Source organism: Stigmatopora argus, chromosome 19 (assembly GCF_051989625.1).
Source record: "Stigmatopora argus isolate UIUO_Sarg chromosome 19, RoL_Sarg_1.0, whole genome shotgun sequence".
NCBI classification, from domain to species: Eukaryota; Metazoa; Chordata; class Actinopteri; order Syngnathiformes; family Syngnathidae; genus Stigmatopora; species Stigmatopora argus.
The window spans coordinates 1030978-1055915 of NC_135405.1; the positions used below are offsets into that span (position 1 = coordinate 1030978).

General features: G+C 45.4%; 1 long non-coding RNA gene across 1 annotated transcript in view; it reads left to right on the forward strand.

Moving 5' to 3' along the window:
- The window catches only part of LOC144064155 (uncharacterized), a 38690-nt gene extending 17809 nt beyond the window's left edge, over positions 1–20881 (forward strand). Inside the window, exon 2 of the long non-coding RNA XR_013296717.1 lies at positions 19899–20881. This is a non-coding gene — a long non-coding RNA (uncharacterized LOC144064155). The remainder of the gene's footprint in view (positions 1–19898) is intronic.
- The last annotated feature ends 4057 nt before the right edge of the window (positions 20882–24938 follow it).

Here is a 24938-nt window from a genome sequence, read left to right on the forward strand (position 1 = left end):
TCCTTATAATGAAAATATTATGTACCATTGTTTTGGGGAGATGTCACACCATTTCATTTTGAGACTGTTGTTTTTCTAAACCAGAAGGTGTTATTGTACTGATTACATGAACATGTTTTTCGAATGTCGCGATTAAATACAATGATTCAGTTACTAGAATTTAGAATGCACTGGGGGCTAAGACGACGTCACAGCGCATTTTCCTTGCAAGTGTAACCAGAAATGTTGAGAGATGTTTTTCCTTTTTTAATTAAATATTACTAATAATGATTTAAAAGGTTTGAATCATTATTCTAACATGACCTTACCCGACTGCCACTCATCCAACAATTTGCGCGCTCGTTCTGCAATAGAAAGGTACCAGGAAGCCGACATTTTCACACACGAGTGGATTTATTTCTAACATACAAATCTAAGACATAAGTCTGTGATTATGGGCCCTCTCAGTCTGTCCAAGCAGACACATGTTGCCACCAGTCGTCGTCGTTCTTTCTCTGGGTTGCCCGGGAACTTAGTTATACTACACAATATGCAAATGACACAACACAAAGGCATCCTGGCACTATACGATTGGTTATGTGTAAAATGCAGTTAACCCTAGCTTGCTCATTGGTCTTTCTTTCTTGAAGATTCTCCGGCGGTTCCACCCCGTTTGTATTTCTCCACTCCAGCCACTGGTACCTGCAAACAGTTCAATCTTGCAACCCCCCACACATCTGCAATCTATTGAGTCCTACCCCCACATCCTGTGCTCTGACCTTCGCATTCCACTCAACATTCTGCCTTGTTCATACGCTCAGCACTTTACAATCTCACACACAGAATGTAGCAATATGTAATGAAATACCTTAAGGTTTAAACTATTATTCCTTCATTATATACATACATACAGAACCGGGCCCGGAGTATCATTTCCTCGGTAAAAAGACAGCGATGAACGTCAATACGTCCATACGTGAAATGACAAAAAATGCACTAAAATTAGGTCAAATCCACTTCCTAGCAGCATTTATCGACTGAATACAAATACTGGAGCTTTTGAGACATTACAACCAGGCCAGGGGGGTGATTTCCTCGGGAAAAGACAGCAATGGACGTCAATGGTGAACTGGCAAAAATAAACTGGGATAAAATCCACAGCCTAGCAGCATTTAGTGATTAAATACAAACACTGGAGCTTATATACAAACACTGGAGCTTTTCAGATATGAGAACAACTTACATATTATTTAGGAATATAGCCATATTTTACTCACCAAAATCCTTTTTAACTGTACACAATAGCCATCCTCCTTTCTTTCTTCCTTCTTTCCTATCGCCATCGAAGCAAATGATGAAAGTCGAGCCTGTCCTGTCATATTTCCGACATAGTCCGTTTTGAAAATGGCTTTAAATCAAAACAACAATATACTATTTGCTTGTGGAGCTAAGTTAGCGCACTGAAAGTCCCGCACACATCATTTTCCCGGCTGTAACAGGCTTGCTAGCTTTGGAGTTGACCGCCCTTTCTTAATGATGTCCATTTTTTTCTGGAAAAGTCCGTCTGGAAAATAGCTTTGTGAGAGAAATCTGCAACAGAATCCATTTGTTTTTGCTTCTGTCGGCCATTGTGGGTGCAGTTTACGATTTCTGGCTGCTTTGGCCCGCCTACTAGCCAATCATAGTTGCTGAAAGCAATGACATTGTCAGGAGTGCCCTTTTGGCCCTCCTGGGTTGCCGTCGACACGTACCGGCTGTAGCCCCCAGCTCCGCGGCCGACCACGCCGCCCCCAGCTCCGCGGCCGACCACGCCGCCCCCAGCTCCGCGGCCGACCACGCCGCCCCCAGCTCCGCGGCCGACCACGCCGCCCCCAGCTCCGCGGCCGACCACGCCGCTCCCAGCTCCGCGGCCGACCACGCCGCTCCCAGCTCCGCGGCCGACCACGCCGCTCCCAGGTCCGCGGCCGACCACGCCGCTCCCAGCTCCGCGGCCGACCACGCCGCTCCCAGCTCCGCGGCCGACCACGCCGCTCCCAGCTCCGCGGCCGACCACGCCGCTCCCAGCTCCGCGGCCGACCACGCCGCTCCCAGGTCCGCGGCCGACCACGCCGCTCCCAGCTCCGCGGCCGACCACGCCGCTCCCAGCTCCGCGGCCGACCACGCCGCTCCCAGCTCCGCGGCCGACCACGCCGCTCCCAGCTCCGCGGCCGACCACGCCGCTCCCAGCTCCGCGGCCGACCACGCCGCTCCCAGCTCCGCGGCCGACCACGCCGCTCCCAGCTCCGCGGCCGACCACGCCGCTCCCAGCTCCGCAGATTCCCGTGCCCAAGCCACGCACAATACCCCCATTGCCACCGGGGCCGCCAGTCGCACCCGTGCCGAAGCCACGAACCAGGCTTCCGGTCCCGGCGGGCCTGCCGAGCTCCGTTCTGCCGAGCTCTGTTTGGCCAAGTCCCAGACTGGTAAATTACATCCTTGCCGGTTTCGGCCGGCCCGGTTTCCGCCTCACCCCGGCTGATTTCCTCGAGCCCAGCCCTCTCCCGCCCCGCCCTCTCCCGCCCCGCTCTCTCCCGCCCCGCTCTCTCCCGCCCCGCTCTCTCCCGCCCCGCTCTCTCCCGCCCCGCTCTCTCCCGCCCCGCTCTCTCCCGCCCCGCTCTCTCCCGCCCCGCTCTCTCCTGCCCAGCTCTCTCCCGCCCGGAAGTGGCGGCGACGCGCCGGGGCCCCTGGACGAGGGGTTCGGCGAAGGAGAGAGGGACTCTCCGGCGCCCCTGGACGAGGGGGCCGGCGAGGGAGAGAGGGACTCTCCGGCGCCCCTGGACGAGGGGGCCGGCGAGGGAGAGAGGGACTCTCCGGCGCCCCTGGACGAGGGGGCCGGCGAGGGAGAGAGGGACTCTCCGGCGCCCCTGGACGAGGGGGCCGGCGAGGGAGAGAGGGACTCTCCGGCGCCCCTGGACGAGGGGGCCGGCGAGGGAGAGAGGGACTCTCCGGCGCCCCTGGACGAGGGGGCCGGCGAGGGAGAGAGGGACTCTCCGGCGCCCCTGGACGAGGGGGCCGGCGAGGGAGAGAGGGACTCTCCGGCGCCCCTGGACGAGGGGGCCGGCGAGGGAGAGAGGGACTCTCCGGCGCCCCTGGACGAGGGGGCCGGCGAGGGAGAGAGGGACTCTCCGGCGCCCCTGGACGAGGGGGCCGGCGAGGGAGAGAGGGACTCTCCGGCGCCCCTGGACGAGGGGGCCGGCGAGGGAGAGAGGGACTCTCCGGCGCCCCTGGACGAGGGGGCCGGCGAGGGAGAGAGGGACTCTCCGGCGCCCCTGGACGAGGGGGCCGGCGAGGGAGAGAGGGACTCTCCGGCGCCCCTGGACGAGGGGGCCGGCGAGGGAGAGAGGGACTCTCCGGCGCCCCTGCGCGAGGGGCCCGGCGACGGCGAGAGGGACCCTCCTGCCCTCCTGCGCGAGGGGCCCGGCGACGGCGAGAGGGACCCTCCTGCCCTCCCGACCGAGGGGCCCGGCGACGGCGAGAATGACCCTCCTGCCCTCCCGACCAAGGGGCCCGGCGACGGCGAGAATGACCCTCCTGCCCTCCCGACCGAGGGGGCAGGCGACCCCCCGAACAGCCAGGGTAAGGCACCCGACGACCATGCTAAAGTTCCGTTGTCTGTTAAGGGCAGGGGGCTTGGCCAGCACCCAAAGCACCAGCAGGGAGGCCCGCAGGACCGGCGACTCCCACTCCTCTCCAAGCGCCGAGGTCTGCTGGAGAGGCCTCTCCTACGTCTCGTCACCGGCCGGCACGGACGCCCGCCGGACCGACCCTGCCCACGCCTCGTCATCGGCCGGCGCGGACGCCCGCCGGACCGACCCTGCCCACGCCTTGTCATCGGCCGGCGCGGACGCCCGCCGGACCGACCATGCCCACGCCTCGTCATCGGCCGGCGCGGACGCCCGCCGGACCGACCATGCCCACGCCTCGTCATCGGCCGGCGCGGACGCCCGCCGGACCGACCATGCCCACGCCTCGTCATCGGCCGGCGCGGACGCCCGCCGGACCGACCATGCCCACGCCTCGTCATCGGCCGGCGCGGACGCCCGCCGGACCGACCATGCCCACGCCTCGTCATCGGCCGGCGCGGACGCCCGCCGGACCGACCACGTCTTCGCCTCGTCTCTGGCCGGCGCGGACGCCCGCCGAACCGGCCACTCTCCCGTTGCTTCACGGGCTGGCGCGGACGCCCGCCGGACCGGCCAACCTCTCGTTGCTTCACGGGCTGGCGCGGACGCCCCCCGGACCAAGTGTACAGTTCTCGCCCGCCCTCCCTGGCTGCTTTTCCGTTTTTCATGGACATTTGGCTTTGGGGCGTCTGGAATCCATCCCTTAGGGGGGAGGTACTGTCAGGAGTGCCCTTTTGGCCCTCCTGGGTTGCCGTCGACACGTACCGGCTGTAGCCAATTCAATGATTATTTTCGGTTCCTGTATTTAAGTAGGCAACGCGTCATCACACGTCGCCGGATCATCACTCTACCATTGACTGTTGTTGGCGGTTGCTAGCGGTAGCTAGCGGTCGTTATGCTGCTGCCTTTCTGTTTGCCTCTGTCCGTATGCGCGCCGCATGCGGCCACGCTTGTTTGCACGTTTTGGTTGATGCATTAAAGGACTCGTTATCACGCTAATGCCTCGTCCTCTCCTGCCTCCTGCATTTGGGTCGACCTCCTTCCACGATCGCGTCACACGACGCGGCGCGACCGTAACTGATACCCCCGATCGCGCTGCGACGACCCAGCGACGCAGCGTGATCATAACAGACATGTCCCAGCCAGCAAAATGCCAACGCCTTTGAAAAATCATTGTGGGGTTGCCAATTCGAAATTTGATTAGTTAAAAGCAACAGTCTTGTTTAATGCAGCAGACCCCGCAGAACTGATTTTGAAGGCTTTGAGGCAGATCTGATCTGGCAACAAATAATGGCTGAAATGTGATTGGTTAAATGCTTCAATATGAAAACGCATCTGGAAGCAGTGCAACCAGGGGGGAAAGCAATGAAAGGAAGCTAACAGATCATTTGGAATAATAAGTGTTGATGGACAAAATATTATATATATATATATATAACTTTTTAATGACTAACATTCACAGTCAATCAATTTGTTGGAATATTTTGGAGTTAGATTTAGAGTATGCCTACTTAACGCAATGGCTCTCATCGATGACCACAGACGTCCAGTCCTTTTGAACTTGGAGGTCTCGCGGTGAATTCTACTGTACACCCACCCACCAGTCTAACGCCATCATAAAATTTGCTGACGACACCACTGTGGTCGGACTCATCTCAGGAGAGGATGAGTCGGCTTACAGAGATGAGGTCAACAATTTGTCTTCGTGGTGCTCGGTGAACAATCTCACACTGAACACCACGAAAACTAAAGAAATAATCCTGGACTTTCGCAGACACGGCACAGATCTGGCCCCACTCCTCATTAATGGAGTATGTGTAGACAGGGTCCAGTCCTTTAAATTCCTGGGGGTCCACGTCACGGATAAGCTCTCATGGTCTACAAACATCACGGCAGTGGTGAAGAAGGCTCAGAAACGACTCCATTTCCTCAGGGTACTTAGGAAGAACAACTTGGCCACCAAACTTCTGATAACCTTCTATAAAACCACTGTAGAGAGCATCCTGGCGTACGGCATCACAGTGTGGTACGCTGGAAGCACGGCGGCAGACAAAAAGGCCGTGCAGAAAGTGATTAACACTGCCCAGAGGATTGTCGGCTGCTCTCTGCCCTAACTGGAAGACATTGTGTTAGGTTTAAACACCAGACATTTGTATCACCAATCTGAAAAAAGTAGGAACACAAAGAATTGAGGTTATTTTATTTAAAAAATGAGAGGTTCTCAGGACTGGTCGCGTCTCAGCCCGTCGACACACTCTGAAGAAAATCTGCCCTCGCCAAGTCTCTTATTGTGTTTTGGGAGTGTCCAAGTTACAGGAAGTTTCAAGCTGATCAAAGGAGAGATAGATCTCTCCCAGTTACAAAAGGTTCTTTGATCATGACCATATGCCCCTTCAAGATAACATCTTTACAGTATCTTCCCCGATATCCTGCAATCTTCACACAATAGTTCAAACAGGCGTCGGCCCCCCTGGGTAGTTCCTCTTTGTTGAATAAGGTGAAACTTTCCAGGGCCCAAGACACTCTCATTCTATTAACTAACATTTCGACAGTCATACCAGAATCAGGATAACTTATATAAAATAATTCCAACATAACCCTCCTGTTTATCCGGATTCTGCTATAAAATATCATCACCCATAACCTCTTCTTTTCAGATTTTCACATTACAGGATCACAAAAATAACAGAAAAAACATTACACTCAAAAGTTAATGCCATAGTCTTTAGCATCTGGGAACATGTCAGGCAGTCCCATGAACTGCATTTCCTCCTCATCCCCAGATGCGTCGGCGTCGTCGTCATCCCGTGGTTTGCCTCCAGATGTCAATAAGGCATACATTTCTGATTTGACTGGTTCTATGGCATTTGTTATTAATCTTTGACATAACGTACGAATACAGGGAATACAACAACAGCCACAAGTTGTGAGAATGGCAGCATAAACAGCGATTGACATTAAAACTGATACAACCAACTGTTTGTATCTGCCAAACATGCTACCAAATTCGCCCCACATTGAGGTGTCGATTCCAGAATGTTCTTTCATCTTGCTGTTGAGGGATCGAAGACCCTCCAGGGCCTTGGTTAAACTCCCGTCAGCTGCTGTGTTGTTAGGGATGAACGTGCAGCATTGGTCGCCAAAGATGGAGCACACGCCACCTTCCTCTGCCAGGAGCATGTCAACAGCAATTCTGTTCTGGAAGGCCATCAAGGAGGTCACCGACAACTGTTCATGGATGGCTGCAAACCCTTCTTCCGTCCTGTTTTGGAGTCGTGCAATTTGGTCAGCGAGTTTATACTCATCTGGTACGCCGCAGGGAACCCCGATGTTGTTGATGTAGATTGGGTCCCCGTCCGAGAGCGGACCGCTTGGCTCTGCCTTTCCCGTGATGAGGCAGGACGTTTCCTGCACTTGTTTTCCAACTCGAGTCTCTGTGGGCGGGGCGTTCAGATACGCCCAGGCTGTCACTGACAGTCCAGTCACTGTGATGTGGGTGACAACAGCTTTCACTGTGGCTTCTGTATAGAGGTGCAAAGTCTATGGGAGGTCAGGGTTAAGTGAGGGGTGCTCGTGGCTGGTGAGTAGACGTCAGATGAGTTTCTTCACGGACAAGGGTTTTGACACCGTCCGACTTAGTCCACTCAGAGTCACCTGTCTCGAACGACCTTGACCTGATGAATCGACTTTGACTTTTCAGCGATCTTTGCTGCTGTGGAGGTTGGTGAGTTGGGCCACGAATGGGTCTTCCCATCGTGGAGAGAACCAGGACTTCATTTTTATGACTCGGATCAGGATCCAGTCACCTGGCTACACCACCTCCTGCAAGATAGACAAAAAGATCACGGCCGCTTACATGTTCTTTGGATAAGTTTCTCTCCTTCCTTAGTCTCTCGTCATGGGTCATCTTCCCATAAAGGAAGTTGGAATGGTCTTCCAATAACTATATCAAAAAGTTGTTAATCTCAAGCTAGTTCTACCAGTTGTTTTGCCATGTTTTGCACTATGCTGTTTGAAAAATGAGCTCCATTGTCACTCCAGATGATTCTGGAGATCCCATGTTCTTTACAGATCAATAAAATAACAAATTAAACAGTTCCTACAAAATTTTAAAATAGGTATTTATACCTGTTCACCATATCTCCCCCCTGTTGAGACATTTATGGATCAATTATGGAATACATTTTTGGTAGGCACGGTAGGCCTTTAGCTTTGTACAGTTCGTCTGCTGACTGTTCTTGAGATCGGCTCCGTTTTGTTGTTGTGTATGCTGCTGTGTTCTGTCGTTGTCTTTAACACGTGCTTAACATTCATCATTATGTTTGTGAAAATTTAAATACCTTATCAGTCAAAATTAAACATGCTAGCTGATATTCTATTTTGAACACTGTTCCCTTGTTAAGATCAAAACCCATATTTGTTTTTTCCTCTTCCCTACAATTACACAAATTAACTAATCATACTAAAAATAGGAAAAATACAAAAAGCAAACCAGGCTGCTTTCTCCCCAGGAAAACAGCTTTCCCGTTCTCTGTAACAGTTTAGATTCACATCAATTAATATTCAGAAACAAAATGCACACATTTATAATTCTAAATAGAATTGAACCCAGTAAAATGTAACCACCCCTTGTTTGTCAGGGTCAATATTTTTAGCATAATTGTATCCTTTAGAGCAGGGGTCTCAAACTTGCGGCCCGCGGGCCAACTGCGGCCCTCGGGACGATAATTTGCGGCCCCCGTCTTAATATGAAAGATTGATATATTTTTTTTTTTTTTTAATTTTTTTTTTAATTTTTTTTAATTTTTTTTTTTTACCCCTTTCCCCATGATGGCGCCGTTTAAGTGGCAGCCAGTGGCAGTAGCTCTGTCCACTCATGTTTTTCTTGTTTTACAGCATGTTTTACATGAAAAATTAGAGGGAACATTGACATGCACCTGCTTGTGGCAGGTGTGATACTGGTGTGCCGATAGCGAGCAATGATGATGTCGTGACCGGATGATTCGCCTAAAGACGTTTCGCCGACGGACGTTTGACAGACGGACAGGTCGTACTAGTATTTGTTAGTTTAATGATTAAATACAAATACTAGTATTTGTATTTAATCATTAAACGCTGTTTTCAGCTGGATTTGACCGAATTTGAGAGCATTTTGAGCCGTTTGGCGAATGGACGTCTATAGACGTTTTTTTGCCTCCATCGCGATATCATCCAGTATTTGTATTTAATCATTAAATGCTGTTTTAGGATGGATTTGACCCGATTGCTGTCATTTTACGGCTCGGTTCTGCTACATCTGCCTGCCCAAGGGTGCTTACTCCCGGACTGCCATTGATGGTAGACGAACATTGATTTTTACTATAATTTGGACAACACCGGCGGCGGGCCGGATTAAAAATCCTAACGGGCCGTATATGGCCCGCGGGCCGAGGTTGAAAAACTTGTACACACACGATCCGGCGGGGCGAGCGTTCGAATCCCGTTTCGGTGAAACCTCCGTTCGGCCGAATGAACGTTCGGTGGAACGTCCATTCGGCGACCTGCCCGTCTGTCAAACGTCCGTCGGCGAAACGTCTTTAGGCGAATCATCCGAGTACCGATGATGTCGCTCACACTGGTACTCAGTGCGCTCAGGGAGGTTGTCTTTCTGCTCAGACCAACAAAAAATTAGAGGGAATTTTGGTTCGGAGCTGAATGAACCAATCACGGTGAGGTATACGGCTCTGGAGGGCGGGACATCGGCCGGGCTGTCCAGTGCCTCGCTCACTCACTCATTCATTCCTCCAATCAGCTGGGCGGAGGAGAAGCCGTGAGGCCGATCACTCCGCTCGGCGCGCACACTCCTCCGCTGCTCTCAGCATAGAACTGAATGAGGCGCTATGATCCGTGATCCAGCCTGTGTCAGTGTCTGTAGCCATCTCCGCGATTGAAACGGAGAGCGAAAGTGCACATGCGCCACAAACCCGCGCGACTGAATGTGAAAGATCAACCCGAGACTCATTCCAAGTGGAAAAACATATTACAGAGCCCCAGAGATGTCTCTTTCAAAGCCTGCCGTGAAGAGAAAGGTCTGTGATGAGCACAGACAGTTTCAAGAAAAGTGGGGAGTGCAATATTTCTTTGTTGAACACAGGGGCACCCCGACGTGTCTCATTTACACTGAAAAAGTTGCGGTGCACAAGGAATACAATTTGAAACGTAATTGTACTACGAGACATGCTGAGGAGTACGAAAAATACCAGGGAGATGAGAGAGCCAACCAGGTTGCCAGTCTTAAAACACGTCTTCTGAGGCAACAGGATCTCTTCAAGAAGGCTACCAAAGACAGTAATGCAGCAGTCAAAGCTAGCTACGCCGTTTGTGAGTTGATTGATCCTGTGCTAAGTGATCCCAAATGGCTCATGGACTTGGCTTTTCTTGTTGATATCACACATGAGCTTAATGTACTGAACAAGAAGCTACAAGGCCAGGGGCAACTTGTCAGTGCTGCCTATGACAACGTGAGAGCATTCTGCACTAAACTTGTGTTATGGAAAGCCCAGCTCTCTCAGACAAACCTTTGCCATTTCCCAGCATGCAAGGCTCTCGTGGATGCAGGCACACCATTCAGTGGTGAGAAGTATGTTGAGGCCATTTCGAAGCTACAGGAGGAATTTGATCACAGATTTGCAGACTTCAAGACACACAAAGCCACATTTCAAATTTTTGCGGACCCCTTCTCCTTTGATGTGCAAGATGCCCCTCCTGAGCTTCAAATGGAGCTCATTGACCTGCAGTGCAACTCTGCACTCAAAGCCAAGTTCAGGGAGGTGAGTGGAGAAGCAGACAAGCTTGGGCAATTTTTGAGAGAGTTGACCCCCAGCTTCCCTGAACTTTCCCGAAGGTTCAAGCGGACCATGTGCCTTTTTGGGAGCACATACTTGTGTGAGAAGCTCTTCTCCACCTTGAACTTCAATAAGTCCAAGTACAGGTCCAGACTTACTGATGAGCATCTTCAAGCTCTACTGAGGGTCTCCACTGCTTCCTCCCTCAAGCCAAATGTGACTATGTGAGAAGAAGCGCTGCCAGGTCTCTAGCAGCAAGGAGTAGGCAAGAGAAGCCGTGTTCAGAATATTTCATGTTCAATGTTCCATTCAAGTTCAGAAAGTTAAAGGTTAAAGAGCTGTTAATACAGACATTTGAAACGGAATAAAAATAATTCATTTTCTCTACTTAGCCAGCCAGTGTATATCTACTGTATGCTCATTAGTATTATTTGGTTTTGTATTACTGATTGATTTATTTTTTATTCATCTTTAAGTTAATTTATTTAATTCATTATTTTTTGTTAAAAAATAAAGATATTTGATAACGTTGGAATGTTTTATCAGTGCTTTTCTTGTGGAAATCCTGATGCGGCCCAGTCTCACCCAGACTCGGCCTCTAGCGGCCCCCAGGTAATTTGAGTTCGAGACCCCTGCTTTAGAGCAATTAAAGCCCATTACTTTTAAAATGCATACTAATCAAGTCCCAATTCATTTAACAATGTGTATTGCGTTGCATATTAACCTCAGTGTTTTTTAATTCAAAATATCCCAAACTAGTAGTCTTATTATCAAATGTAACATTCCATTGTCTTCGGAGTTTGCCAATCATCTCCTATAAAACTTCCTTAATCAATATTTTTCAATAGTCAGGCATAAAATTAAATTCTAGTTACATTTCTATTCATTGTAGTTTCTCTTTTCTCTCTAATTGTTTACTTTAAAAATCTGTAAGAAGGTGTAGTCTCAATTGAAACGCTTTTTTATATGGAGACAATAAAACCAATATAAAAAGTTCCTTATGGCTTACAGCATTGCTCCCCGAGCAATAATCTTTCCAATCAATATTGGAGTGCTTGCCATTTTGTCTGATTACGTCAAAAATTTATCTTACCTGTCTCATACGTTTCAACTGAGAGAACCTTCTTACAGAGCACAAAATGGATCCGCTATTTTCATGTCTGCTGGTTTGGTCAGGAACATTTGCACTCTCATCCCGGGTTGCTCATCATGTTTCCTGTTGAGAAATGCAATCTCCCTCTGCCAACCCAAAATGAATGCGTTTCTTTAAAGTTTTTTCTTTTATGCAGACATATGTTTAGCCTCATCCTCCAGTTCCAATCGTGTAGTTAATAATGGCGTTTGGTACATTCCACTAAATTAGATTTCCATTTTTTTTTTTTTTCGGAACGAAATATGGAAACTTTTGTCAATTCAATCAATTATTCTGTTAACACAATTTGGATGCCATTATCACAATAAATCAATAGTACTTTGGAATTTGGTATCAAGCACTGTCTTTTCAGTGCTCCTAAATTTTGCATAGCAGATTCGTTTCTCCACTTCAAATTTCACGTTTGGAGTACTGCTGCTTTTACCATTAAAATTTCATTTGACTAAACAATTTTCCATAATTTTCATCAAAATTTGATTTCAAATTTCTAAATCATTTTCCACCTTGATATCTGATTGATTATATCTTGATGGTCGGCCAATTAGAAACACAAAAAGACAAACAAAACCATTCATTTACATTCAGTGGTCTGCAATTTTTTCATCACTGGTTAAGAGCCATCCCCAGTCTGGGGCTTCTTGGCAGCTAACCACCTTTTTGCTGTGCTATCAGCCTAATCATTCTTAAAAGAAATAGGTTAATGTTGTTTGGTTGACATCAACTGTTTGATGCTAATGCAATTAATATTCTAATAGTTATTAATATGAACCACGCTAAAGCAAATTTCACCTGTTGATGGGCAAAACAAGGAATGTCTTTCTGTGCACCGAAAAACATTTCATGCCTCTTCCGTCCTAGGGAAATCATGCCTATCCTAAATTAATTATTTTATCTAAATTTACCTAATAATTTGGATAAATGCCATTTCTGCATTGTTTTCATGTTTGATATCATTAATAATTTGGATGATTCTTAATACTTAAGTCTAAATCGCAAATCACTCTCATATTTCTAAAACCCAATAGTTAAAGCTCTGGCTGAATTCCTATCCGCTCTAAGAAGGCGGTTTTATTTAAAATAAGAGCCATTTTCTGTGCTCACTATTACCTCAATTACAATTTAGGGAAAATAACCTTTCACTAGGCATTTCCTAATATAAATTTTAGTGTTTAATAAAAGACCCATAATTTTTCACTAATATATCATAACACTATCAACTATCTCTGTCTCTCTTGTGGTACTCTTTCCTGCCCTTTGTTTTTGGTGTGAAGGGAGCAGTAAGCTGTATGGGCGCCCCCCCCTCTCCTTTTGTTTCCAAAGAGTGTGCTTAGCTTGAGGGGTGTCCGCATCTGTGAAGGGGGGCTTCACCACCTTTTTTATCTATCTATCCCCTTACTTTTGTTAACCATTTGTTTTGCTACCTCCTGTTCTAGTCGTACGCTATCATGTCGTCGCTGTGCGCGGGGAGGGTTGCCCCCGCATTCCCTGGCTATGTGGCCCTCTTTGCCGCACGACCAGCAGGCCCCCTTTCCCCCCCCTCGTCGTCGTGCTCCCCGCTTGCGTGTGGAGCCTCGCACGAGGAGAGCTGAACAGGGACCACTGTTTTTTAACAGGCCTAATATATATATATATATATATATATATATATATATATATATATATCTTCTTATCTTATTTATCCGCCTAAGTATATTTCTTAGTCGTTTCTAGTCTTATATTGCGCTACAATCGAGATTTATGAACGCGTCACAGCGTACTTATATCTTATTTATCTATCCATATGAAGATTACTTGCATGCGTTTATAGTTTTATTCTATTTTTTTTCTTTATATCGAGCTCTTTATTTCTCTTTAACCAGGACTCTATCCTTTTTTTCACTTTTCATTCAATACACCCAGAACTCCACTATCCGTCACAGATTTTTCCTATTCAATACATCCTGGACTTCGCTTTCCTTTACAGAATTTAATAAGTCTTTTCCAACTAAGGGTGTCTGTCCGCCTGCGAAAGTTTGTTGTTTGAATTTGACCTCTGTACGCATGTGGAAGTTTTGTTGTTTGAATTTTTTACCTGATAGGGCCTAGGATTCTCAGGGTTTTTCATTTCTCTTTAATCAGGACTCCGCTATCCTTTACAGAGTTTAATTAGTCTTTTTCAACTAAGGGGGTCTGTCACGCCACGGATTTAGTTTTACAGAGTTTAATTAGTCTTTTTCAACTAAGGGGGTCTGTCACGCCATGGATTTCATCTTTCATTCCTTTTTTCTCATTCATTCCTTTTTTAAATAAAATTTACTCACGATTCTCTGCGTCCTCGGTATCCCTTCAACCTTTGGACCCCAGCCCGTAAGGAAGAAACAGTCCTCAAAAAGGATCTTTATGCTGTGGCCACAGACTTTTCTGGATCTTGCTCACCCGCTGGGATCCTTAGGTATCTTGGAATCCGGCTCGAAGGACCAATTAAATGTTAGGTTTAAACACCAGACATTTGTATCACCAATCTGAAAAAAGTAGGAACACAAAGAATTGAGGTTATTTTATTTAAAAAATGAGAGGTTCTCAGGACTGGTCGCGTCTCAGCCCGTCGACACACTCTGAAGAAAATCTGCCCTCGCCAAGTCTCTTATTGTGTTTTGGGAGTGTCCAAGTTACAGGAAGTTTCAAGCTGATCAAAGGAGAGATAGATCTCTCCCAGTTACAAAAGGTTCTTTGATCATGACCATATGCCCCTTCAAGATAACATCTTTACAGTATCTTCCCCGATATCCTGCAATCTTCACACAATAGTTCAAACAGGCGTCGGCCCCCCTGGGTAGTTCCTCTTTGTTGAATAAGGTGAAACTTTCCAGGGCCCAAGACACTCTCATTCTATTAACTAACATTTCGACAGTCATACCAGAATCAGGATAACTTATATAAAATAATTCCAACACATTGCCAGCCCTCGTTACCTCAGCAGAGCCAAGAACATCATAGGGGACCCTTACCACCATGGTCACAATCTGTTCCAGCTGCTGCCCTCTGGAAGACGCTATAGGTCCCACAAAGCACGGACAAGTAGGCTTAAGGACAGTTTTTTCCCCACATCCATCAGACATCTAAACTCGCGGTAACATAACACACATTCCCTTCTGCGGTAATATAAAAACAGGTTTTGGGTGGTGATCTGCCTCCTACTAGCTGACTGAAGTAAGGTAAGTGGAAGACAGTGAGAGGTAAGCGAGAGGTAAGCGACCTGTATCCACAATAGCATAATGCCAATTACAAGTCCGTACTAGATTTAGGTCTTTTGCCGAGTAAACGTAGCTTATGGAGAAGCACCATCAATTTCGTCACACGCAGTTTCTGCGTGTGATGACAAGTAGGCTTTTTGTGTTGTGATAACTACAACAGGGGCCTATGTCCGATTATTATTATTATTATTATCTTTCACATTCAGCTCCTTTCATGGAACGAATGACAGGGAATGCGTTAAAATGCTCCAAAATGTTATTGCACGCATTACAACTGTGTCAATGCTCTTTATTGGTATAGCTGTGTTAAGAAATCTCAGAATTTTGAAAAACATTAAGATGCTCACGATACAATTTAAGACCCTGGGAACGTGCTCTGTAAAGAATTCCCAAGGCTGGAAAAGGGAGGACCACAAAATAAACAAATTCTCATCCAACTTAAAATAGAAGCCTCCAACATAATAATAATTTTATTATCATTTTAAAATCTTGAATTGTGACTATAAATGGAGCCAATTTTGGGTATGGAAAAAAGTGGGACTTTTCGCTATGATGTCACTTATAATAATAATAATAATAATAATTGGACATAGGCCCTGTCGTCATTATCAACAACACAAAAAGCCTACTTGTCATCACACCCAGAAACTGCGTGTGATGAAATTGGTGGTGCTTCTCCATAAGTTGCGTTTACTCGGCAAAAGACCTAAATAAGTGCAAGTTACGGACTTGTAATTTGGCATTCTGCTATTGTGGATACAGGTCGCTTACCTCTCACTGTCTTTCACTTACCTTACTTCAGTCAGCTAGTAGGAGGCAGATCACCACCCAAACATCTTTTCATATTACCGCAGAAGAGAATGTGTTATGTTACCGAAAGTTTAGATTTCTGATGGATGTGGGGAAAAAACTGTCCTTAAGCCTATTTGTCCGTGCTTTGTGAGACCTATAGCGTCTGCCAGAGGGCAGCAGCTGGAACAGATTGTGACCAGGGTGGTAAGGGTCCCCTATGATGTTCTTGGCTCTGCTGAGGTAACGAGGGCTGGCAATGTCTTCCAGTGAGGGCAGAGAGCAGCCGACAATCCTCTGGGCAGTGTTAATCACTTTCTGCATGGCCTTTTTGTCTGCCGCTGTGCTTCCAGCGTACCACACTGTGATGCCGTATGCCAGGATGCTCTCTACAGTGGTTCTATAGAAGGTTATCAGAAGCTTGGTGGCCAAGTTGTTCTTCCTAAGTACCCTGAGGAAATGGAGTCGTTTCTGAGCCTTCTTCACCACTGCCGTGATGTTTGTAGACCATGAGAGCTTATCCGTGACGTGGACCCCCAGGAATTTAAAGGACTGGACCCTGTCTACACATACTCCATTTATGAGGAGTGGGCCAGATCTGTGCCGTGTTTGCGAAAGTCCAGGATTATTTCTTTAGTTTTCGTGGTGTTCAGTGTGAGATTGTTCACCGAGCACCACGAAGACAATTTGTTGACCTCATCTCTGTAAGCCGACTCATCCCCTCCTGAGATGAGTCCGACCACAGTGGTGTCGTCAGCGAATTTGATGATGGCGTTAGACTGGTGGGTGGGTGTACAGTCGTATGTGTACAGGGAGTACAGAAGAGGACTCAGTACACAGCCTTGAGGGGAGCCAGTGCTCAGTGTAATGGAGGAAGAGAGGTGGGGACCAAGTCTAACAGTCTGTGGTCGGTTGGTCAAGAAGTTCTTTATCCAGCAGCAGATTGAAGAGGATAGTCCAAGGTGGGAGAGTTTGTCAGTCAGAATGTCCGGTTTTATGGTGTTGAAGGCTGAGCTATAGTCAATGAAGAGCATCCTCACGTAGTTCCCATGGTGTTCCAGGTGGCTCAGTGCTGTATGAAGAGCAATGGCAATAGTATCCTCAGTGGACCAGTTTGCTCTATAAGCAAACTGGTGAGGGTCAATTGAGGGAGGGATTGTATTCCTGATATGGCGGGCTACCAACTTTTCAAAGCACTTCATGATCACAGGCGTGAGTGCAACAGGCCTATAATCATTCATGCTGTCAATGGTTGGCTTTTGGGGACAGGGATGATGGTGGCAGATTTCAGACAGGATGGAATGATGGATTGTTGCAGGGAACAATTGAAAATGTTTGTGAAGACTCCAGCCAGCTGGTCAGCACAGGCTTTGAGCACCTTCCCAGGTACTCCGTCTGGGCCAGCAGCCTTCCTGGTGTTCACAGACCGCATTACCAGTCTCACTTCCTGTTCCCGGAACGTCAGTGTATTGCTGCAGGGTGGTGGTGGGGGTGTTGAGACTGGGTCTGATTTGTCAGTCTCAAAGCGGGCAAAGAAAGGGTTAAATTTCTCCGCTAGTGAGGCATCTGCGTTAACAGACATATTATTGTTATTGTAGTTGGTAATATGTCGTATTCCTTGCCACATCTTCTTTGGGTTATTTTCTGTGAAGTGCTCCTCAATTTTCTTGGTATATGTTGCCTTGGCCTTTTTAATGCCTCTTTTCAGCTCAGCTCTGGCATCTCTATATTTTTTCTTGTCCCCTGATCTAAAGGCAGAGTTACGGCATTTGATGAGTGACTGTGTCTCATTGGTCATCCAGGGTTTTTGGTTAGGAAAACCCCGTATTCGTTTATCTGTAGTGACGTTGTCAATGCAGTTTTTTATGTAAGAAAGTACGGAGTCCGTGTAGTCCTGGAGGTTGTCGTGTACAAAAAGTTCCCAGTTGGTGCGGGAAAAACAGTCCTGCAGCTGAGAGAGTGCGTCGTCGGGCCAAGTTTTTATTATCTTTATTTGTGGCGTTGTTTGCCTCCGGAGTGGAGTGTAAGCGGGGGTGAGAGATAGGCAGAGGTGATCTGATCCAGCTAGGTGAGGGAGGGAAGTGGCTTTATAAGCATGTTTGATGTTAGAATAGACATGGTCAAGAGTTTTGTCTCCTCTAGTATTACAATTTACGTATTGAATAAACTTAGGTAAAACAGTCTTTAACCTCAATGGCTGACATTCTCAAAGTCTCGCAACAAAGTCTTAAGATAGCATGTTGCTAATCTATGTTGTGGCTTTACCATTGTTTTACAAAAAGTAAACAATGTTGTAAATAAAGCAAAATATTTTTCTGATGGTAAAAAAAAATGCAAGGCTTTTTTGAGGTGGAAAAACAACTTGGTAACAAGACCCAATTTTAGCCAAATTCTGTTGTAATTTGCATATATTACATTTTGCATAGAGACAATCATTCCTGACAGTTTGCTTTGTAATTTTTTTCCCACTTCAAGCTTGTCGGCTCAGCGTTTACAGACACGCTTGGCTAGCATCTACCTGTGTTTTTAGGAAAACAGGCTGTTGGAAGATAAGCACTCTTTGGCTTTTATCAAGATGAACTTTGACACCTCGCCCAATCCACCATCAAGCCCTTCACCTCTGTTTGTTTTGTCTCAGGAGCACAGACGCTTCCGAGGCAGGGAACAGAGGTCCTCAAGTGTCACAATTATCACCTTTCTCCCTTGTTCCTCGCTTTAACTTGCTCTGTTGTATTTAAAACATTTTTTTAATATGGAAAAAATGCCTGAGTGCTTTGAAAAAGCTGTTAAAACCTTCGGTGAGAAAATAGTGTTCCACGTCAGAAACAGTGGAAGCAGAACTCAAGTACTAATACAAAACTGAAAAACAGTAGGTATAATTCTGTCATTATTTGAGTGTATAAATCATCAAAAGCTAACCTGGTTAAGCAAAAAAAAACTGCTTATCTTATAGCATTAACTGCTATTTACTAAAATCTACGAGGTATGTTTCCCACCACAATAAATACAATCTAACATTGCATCTGCCTTTGTGTACTTGCTTGCGGTGTGTGTATGTGTGTGCGTGTGTGTGTGGGGGGGGGGCATTTTTAAGTCTTTTCATTCACGTGAGAGTGCAAATTTACAAGAATGTGACGTGTGTTCGCCAATTCCTGCCTGGTTTATTGACAAGAAAACTAGTGTTAGTGTTACGATCACGCTGTGTCGCTGCGTCGTTGCAGCGCGATCGGGAATATCTTAGGGGGACCCAAGCGCAGGAGACGTGAGTGACTCGAGCCAGTTCACTTCAAACTACATTCTTTAATGAATAAACAAAAGGTCTACAAATCCACAATGGGCTGGAACAGAACGGCTGCATGCTACGTGCACGCACAAACAAAGAGACGATCCGGCAATGGTGCTCTCACTCATTGCTCCTTAAATAATAAAGCCAGGAAGCAATCAGCAGATTGACTGCAGCTGCTTCCCTGACGGCACGTCAGGAGGGACAAAACAGGCCACTCCTGACAGTTAGTAAATATCTAGTAATGGCAAGCACTTGTACAAAATAATCACAAGCAAATACCTGCCTGCGTTATTAAGAAAGTAAACTAGTTCATAAATATCTAGCCATAGCTAGTCATTTCTTCTCTAAATAATTACATGTACAAAAGCTGCATATAATACCAAGACCATAAATCCTCGTCTACATGTATTAACTAAGTTATGTGGTGATATGAATTTTACTTGTCAGTACACCTCATTATTTTCATGTTGTTGGGTTATTTTCTCATACTTTTACATTTATATATATATATATCAAAGGAACTCCTTCTTATAAGTAAGAAGTTTTCCCCAGTGTGGAATCATTTTGCTCGTGTGACGCAAAACGAATTCACTTTTATTATCACATGATTTAACAGTTAACAAAAATGTGGAAATAAGTTAAAAAATGTAACTCAAATTTGATCTATTTTACATATCAACTCCGTTTGGAATAAAAAAAAAACAAGGATTTTTTTTACATGCAATGATTTTATAACTACCGCAGGGGTCACTAATGGGTGACCAACAGGGTTTCATTACAGTGCAGACACAGTGTAGTAAGGTTCCCTCTACTAATGTTTTAATTCCCCCATTATTAGTAACACAGTGTAGATGTATATTTGGAAACATCAAAATTGTTGTAAAGTATTTTTCAATCTAAATATTAATTGTAAGTATATATGATCAATACTGTTTTTTGATGTGACAATGTCATTTTTGTGTGTGTTTGCAGTCAAGAAGGAGAGACCAAGTATGACCAGTGAGTGGACAAACTCCAAGAGTCAGATGGTCCAGTGGTTAAGTGAGTCTCTCTCCACTCAGACAGAGAGGGTTCAGGTCCTTAGGCAAGTTTTAATAACGCTTAGGTATTTTAGGTTGAGCACTTAGATTTATAAAATTAGTTGAAGTCCCAAACAGGCTTTTGTTATTTGTTTTGACGAATTCAATGATTATTTGGGCCAAATGTGCGTATGGCTTTTAAGGAGTGGAGTTGGATATTGCCTTTTTAGAAAATCCTTCATCATGCCTGTTAAACTTATACTCAGAGTAAACAGGTTGACTTTCTCTGGAGAAAATATTTGAAATATGATTAATGTTAGTGAAATGTTCATTGGTTGTTAGTAATCCATTTCATTTGAATATTACTCTATTAGTTTTAGTTTTTTTGAGGTGATAAAATAACTCACTAAATAGCAATTCATTCACATTCATCTTTGGTCCGGGCTTGCTTTTATTATGATATATTAGTTTTTGCAATGGTCTTGTATTGTTAACTCAAAGTACTAAAGTACACAGAATGAAGGACACAATAGTATTAGTTCTAATCATTTCTATTTCTAAGTAGTCATTATAATATATTTTCAAAAGGTGGTGACTTATGTTTCTTATCAGCAATCATTGGCATCTTCAAACAAGAAAGTCAAATTGTATAAGTGTCAATTAGGAAACTCACCTTTCACATTTGTACTTAATTGTGTTGAAATGAGTTGAAACTAAATGAAAGTATATATTAAGTCTTCCAATAGATACAATAGATGGAATTGTGGATGTCATTTTTTGTAAAGCTGCATGTGCAAGTATGTTAACAATAAAAAGGATTCTGACCAGTACTAATATATAAGATTTATGACTTGGAACAGCAATATGTCTTGTAATCTATTTGTATGTTATGTAATGGTGAATGTGTATACTAATAAAGATTATATGTGGTTCAAATTTGGAGTGCTTTGTGTCATGTCATGTGTTAACTAAATATCTCTAGGGATGTACTTAGTCACATTAAGGGTGGATGTTAAAGATATTCTATATTATTGTGGTGTCACATAGATGTCTTAAGAGGGGTATTTAATAATAACTAACCTTGTTTAAATATTTATACTTAAGAGACAATCGGTTAGTATTCACAACAAAACTATGATATGTAATGCTCTTAGTTTATCTTGTGTAGAAGTGTATTCAATGTTCTTAAGAACTAAGTATTCTAATAAGATTCTATTATGTGTCAAGCATGTCACATGGCTGACTAAGTGGTCTATCTAAGGATGGACTTAGTCTATGAAAGGGTGGATCTGAGCATCTCGGTATATGATTAGTTTGTTAGTTCTAATGGTTGTGTTACTTCTGGTTTTGTACATAAGTTCTTATTGCAGGCTATTGTAAATATGTATGATAGTATATTTATACGCCTGTTGTAGTCTTTCTGCCAACCTGATCTGTCTTAGCACAAATAGTATTCTGTGTGGGTGTGTCATAGGAATTAATATATTATTCACTTGGAATAATTTCACAAAAACTAATAAAGAAGTTAATTATTATTTAAATTTTACTTTATTTAGGGTGAAACGATCAGCACCATGGACAGTGGCAAAGAAAATACTCTACTATACTACTACTCTTAAACATGTACAATCTCACCCATCACTCTGCCACTATTAACCACCATAACTTTGAATCACTCATATGCCTATACAATAATGGACTACCACCAATATCAATGGCGGCGGCAGCACCACCACACGTGATTCAGAAACAACACCTCATTTAGAACCTTATCGCAAAGCTAGGCTTCTCAATGATTATCTGTTGCACCTCCCCCAAAACAAGAACTAAACATTTTGCATCCCCTCCAACTATAGTAGTTTTAGATCAAATTTGAAATCCCTGTACACACTGACAGTTAGCACACCAAACGAATGGAGTATGACACTTTGTATTCTAGTCTGTGGAAAAGTATGCTTCCTAAATCTCCAACTCACAGTCATGCTTACACACTCCACTATTTAAGAAACACACAACAAAACATGTAAATGACACTATTACCAAGTACTACATATACTCCATTCCAACCAGTCTTATCTACAATATTAACTCTGGCCCAAAACTATTGGGCTCTTTAATCAATTGTTACAACATTATCTTCCATTTAAAATTAAGACATTACTTTAAAACTCTTGTATCAAACCATTCTCTAAAGAGGTTATTAGCCTGACTATGCACACAACCTGAAGGGGGTAAGGGTTAGGGTTAACCCCAAAACAAAACAACAATGACTTTATTTGCTAACCAAGCTTAAAACTAGACCACATAAATCTGGTGAGCCATTACTCTGGACAAGTGTGGAGTCACATGAGACCATGATTGGACAAAGCGACCGTAGAGGACCATATGTGCTACTCCTCCTCAAAATTTGAGGAAGTTCACAGAATACATTTATTCTACATTCATAAACTGATGAAGCCATCATCACTCCTTCCCACACCAACACACGTGTCTTAAGGTTCTCCTTCTGAGTTTTTAATGTTTGTTTCAGTCTAAATGTTTGGCAAACATTCTGTGTCCATTGTGTTTAGACTACACGTCGATGATGCGCTCAAATTTGTACATGAATACAAATGGTCTTGGGTTTCTCACCTCGTTATTTCTACAGAAAGCCGGCTTTAAAATGACAGCATTTTTTTAAATATAGTTTGTGGATTTTAATCTAGAATAACCATCTATTGTGTTTGAATGTGTGTACTTGATTTCTTAGAATATACTGTCACTACAGTAATGGTAAAATTGGTTCTATTGCAGCTGAAAAGTTAAAGTATTTACAGTTATACCTACTATCACAGATTCACCACGTTGCGGCTTGAATTAGCCAAATATTCGCTTGCTCGAAATGTGTATTGTATCATATTATTTATTGGAGAGTTGTGGTATATTTCTAGACAAATTCATATCTATATCATATTTGTTTTGTTTAAAATAAGGAATTGCGGCGATCCGGTGGGGCGAGTGGTTAGCGCGTCGGCCTCACAGGGTCCTGGGTTCAAATCCAGGTCATGTCTACCTGTGTGGAGTTTGAATATTCTCCATGGGCCTGCGTGAGTTTCCTCCGGGTACTCTGGTTTCCTCCCACATTCCAATAAACATGAATGGTAGGCTGATTGGACACTCTAAATTGCCCAAAGGTATGGGTGTGAGTGTGTATGGTTGTCCGTCTCCGTGTGCCCTGCGATCAGCTGGTCTCTAATATCAATCTCTGTTAACTGTATTCTAACAGTGTGGTACCCTCATTACTTATACGTATATAGTTTTTTTTTCCATACCATTCAATTTAATTCTCAATAGATTTATTTGTTATTATTACCATTGCTTCTTTAAGATCCTCCAGGCGGAAGAGTCTCTCCTTTTTTGTTGTTGCCCAATGCTCTTACACAATTTCAAAGGGTTCTGATTGTGCTTCACTGAGATAAGGGTGGAGTTGTTCTCCTCTGGTGTAATATCTGCCAAACGCCTACATGTTTATTTCAAAATACAGAAAAGATCAACAGATAAAACACTAAACAAAATTTATTTTGACGTCTATGAAGGAAATTAGAGAAAAAAAAACTTTTCTTGCATCAAACGTAAAAAGAACTCTTGTGCTCGTCGCAGCTTCCTCGGGCGTCGCTGCTCGCCCCGGGCGTCGCTGCTCGTCTTCTTCTTCTTCTTCTTCTTCTTCTTCTTCTTCTTCTTCTTCTTCTTCTTCTTCTTCTTCTTCTTCTTTTTCACCTCAGGCGCCTGAGGATTACCCTCAGCAGCGCTAGAGCTGCCACTGGAACACGGATAAATTCATCCAGGGAGTTGCCCAAGCCGCGATGGTAGCGTTCGGTCATTAAGGCCGGACAGCGGAGCCATAAGTGTTCAGACGACTCTGTTTCCTCGTCGCACAGGCGGCAGCGATCCGAGTCGGATTTCCCCACAAGGTGGAGCCAACGGCGGAGCAAGGGGTGGTGTCCACTGCGGAAACGAATCAGGTCTGTGCGGTCTCCTTTCGATAGGGCAAGTTCTTCCTCTGTGACTTTCGTAGTGTGGGTCTGCAAAAGGCGGGGGTGGGAGAGGGGGGGAGAGCGATCTTCACGTTGGATGATGGCACATCTTGTGGCTGCGTCCGGGGGGGTATGGGTTTGGTCATCTAACGAGCCAAGTTTAGCTAGGGCATCAGCCAGGTCGTTTCCGCATATGTTGCAGTGGCCCGGGATCCACAGTAGCTGTAGCCGCTTAGGCGGAGGGAAAAGGGCGATGTCACCCTGAAGTCTCCGAATGGCGGGGTCTTGCGTATGGGGGTTTCCCATAGCTTGGACCAGCGATTTGCAGTCACTGAGGATAATTGACGTCTGCCAGTCTGCTGTTTCCCTCAGCCAGGAGAGTGCCTCGGTCAGTGCCACTTTTTCAGAGTGGTAGGAGCTGCTGCGGGTGCCAGTGGCACCATGCCATTGGTGGATGATTGCAGTCTCCTTAATGACGACAAAACCTGCACCACCGTCCGCAGTGCCTTCTTTGGTGGATCCATCTGTGAAGATCTGTAGGTCCGGTTTACCCATGCTTCTGATGAGCTCTTCGGCCTTATCTCTTTGGATGATGGTCGGCATGTGTTTAGAGACTGCAGTAAAGGCGGTTTGGATGGGGGGGGTAATAGCCAGGGTGGGCAGGGATGGGAAGAGTATGTGCAAGGGGTATGGAGTTCGAGAGCGGTAAGACGGGGAAGGGTCGATGATCGCTAGTCTGGCTTCTTTTGTAACCGCATTTTAACGTTTTCATGGAGGAGGCGGTGTCGGGGATCAGAAGGAGGCAGCTGGTTCCAGGCATCCGCCTTAAGAAGTGCTTGTAACTTGAGGCGGGATGAGAGGGGTGTAAGATGTGCCTCATGTAGGACTGCTTCGGTGGGGGTAGACCTGAGGTGGTGTGTTATGGCGCGGGCTGCTTCCAGTTGGGCGGTTTCAAGGGATTTGAGGTGAGTTTGGGCCAG